Genomic DNA, 2,500 nt, shown 5'->3' with positions numbered 1-2,500 from the left:
TCTCTCTAACCCACAGTAAGGACTAGCCCTCTCTCTCTCTAGCCCACATTAAGGACTTGCTCTTTTGTTTTTATTGTCCTTCCTCTAACATGGGTAATTTGGGACAAGCACAGGATATTGACATTTGCTAGGTTTTGATGGCCGGTGGGTTGTGGCAGTAATAGCATAAGTTATCTGTTGGTCAGGCAGGCAGGGTCATGGGTCCAGACACAATATATTCACAGTCCTGCTTATTGACAAAGCATCGCAGGTATCGGCTACTGCCCATTATAAATATGTATAAGCCACAGATTGGTATTTTCTTAGACAGGGAATACAAATGAACAGTTGTGTGTGTATTGTGGCAGTATCGACCTACTGTAGGTTAAGATAGCATTGAAATTGGCACTCGCCAAACCGTGTATTCCAGTATAGTCGTCTCAGTAAACGAATATGTGTTGATTATACTAAACCTATTCGTTTTTATCATACATTCTCAGCACATAATAGTGGAAGGTAAAAAGCTCACGAGAGTCTTTTTGATGGGGGTTACTCGAAAGGTTTGCATTTCCATGACCAGGGATGTGTAAAGCAGTGCTGTTTTGTTTTATTCTTTACGATCCTATCAACTATCATAAGCACCCATAAAGGGAAGTAATACATTGGTTCACTACATACTACCTACAGTTAACAAGACTGGGGGAAGAGATGAACTCACAACACTGGGGGAGAGAATGAGGTAGAAAGAGATAGAAATAAGGAGGAAGACAGATGGATAAGAATAAAGAGCAAAGGATAGAGGAAAAGAGCAAGGGGAGTAGAGCATGGGGAGTAGATCAGGGGTGTGGCACAGAGAGTGGGGAAGGGGCTCCCTGGTGGCCACTTCATGTCTCAGCCTCTCCTCTGCTCTTTTGCTCCCTCTCCTCTCTCCTACTGCTAATTAATTGGGCTGGGGAATCAGCGCTCTCATCTTAAATCGGCTCTCTAATTGAGCAGTCCTTTCTGCCAGTGCCAGCCCAGCGCAGCGCGTGCCTTCCGCATGATTTGGAGCTAAACGCACTGTCACTTTATTACCCAGTGCGTAACCCGTAAAGCACTATTACACCCATCAGATAGTGAGTACAATTAGTACGGCACATCAGATACTTTTTTCCTTTTGGCTCTGAATCATGCCCTTTTATTTGGTAACGGTGAACATTATCATTTAATCCTATTTAATATAGTTTTATTTTGGTGATGGTGATGATGATCCTTTTTTTGGTACCATTCTCAAGACCTCCGGCCTATCGTGCCCTGTACAAATAGGCGCTCCCGCCTCCCGCTATTTTGCTGACAGCCAACCGGTAGCATCTCTCTCACAGTCTTAAGCCACCTGGCTCCAACCCTGGGTGTGTTTGTCCTTTCACAGAGTCCTGCACACGTCTCTGTCCTCAACACAAACACGGATAGGTCACCCCTGTGTCCTTTGGTCCAGAGGGACAGACAGAAAGGATGCTCTGTCTCTTAATAGAGCTCTTCTACTTAAGCCTTATGTCTGTGTCTCAGCGGGACGGAGAAGCAAACACGAGCACTGTGCTACTTAACTCTCCGTTGAGAGGGAAGAGGGCATGTCTCCACATTTCCAATGCATGAATTTCACAGTGAGATGCAGATTCACCGACATTAGCCTTGACAGTTATTAAATGTCACTCCAATAGCTTAATGCTACAGTAGCTACAGCTTATCCAATGCTGTAGAATTGGGCCTTAGGTGTCAGTAGGTATGTGTGCTGAGACATTTTATAGTTCTCCCTTTTTATCATATTTCACAAAGATGCCCGTTTTATGGGATTACGCACGGAAACAGGGGCAGGGAAGAAGTTATGGGCTGTTAGAGACTGTAGGTCATGGTCATGTCTGTTCATGTGTCTACCTTTCACAGAGCAATGCCTTTCACATGGGTAGCTTTCAAGAGGATGTCAGACAAAGAAGAAGTGGGTATGTGTCTAAAAATTGAATCTGGTTCCAGTTATAAGTGCCTCCCGCCCACCCCTTCTCTTGTTTCCATGGTGGCGGCGAGCCTACCAATTCATACACACATTTGGAATGGAGTATAATAGCTGTGTGTGTGTGTGTGTGTGTGTGTGTGTGTGTGTGCGTGTGCGTGTGCGTGCATGCATGTGTCTGTGCGTGCGTGTATGTGTAAGTTTGTGCGTGTATGCGTGTATGCGTGTGTGCGTGTGTGTGCATGTGTGCGTGTGTGTGTGTGTGTTTGTGTGCACGTGTGCATGTGCGTGTGCATGTGTGTTTGTGTGTTTCCTCTGCATGTGTTTTAGTGTACATTCAGAGCAATCGTCTGGGCCCCTGCCCCCCTCCCAGCACTGCAGCACTTTGATTCTATGTCTCAGAATGAGAGAGTGATGTCATCGTTCCTCTGGGGTTTCGGAGTTACCGAGAGCAGGTCATGAGAGGTCAACGCAACCTTGGATTCATTGCCTTTTTTCCCCTCACCACTTAAAGCGTACCTCTCCTCTACATACGTT

Source organism: Nansenia antarctica (genome assembly GCF_963989245.1).
Source record: "Nansenia antarctica genome assembly, chromosome: 5".
Lineage (NCBI taxonomy): Eukaryota > Metazoa > Chordata > Actinopteri > Argentiniformes > Microstomatidae > Nansenia > Nansenia antarctica.
This window is presented reverse-complemented; position numbering follows the sequence as displayed.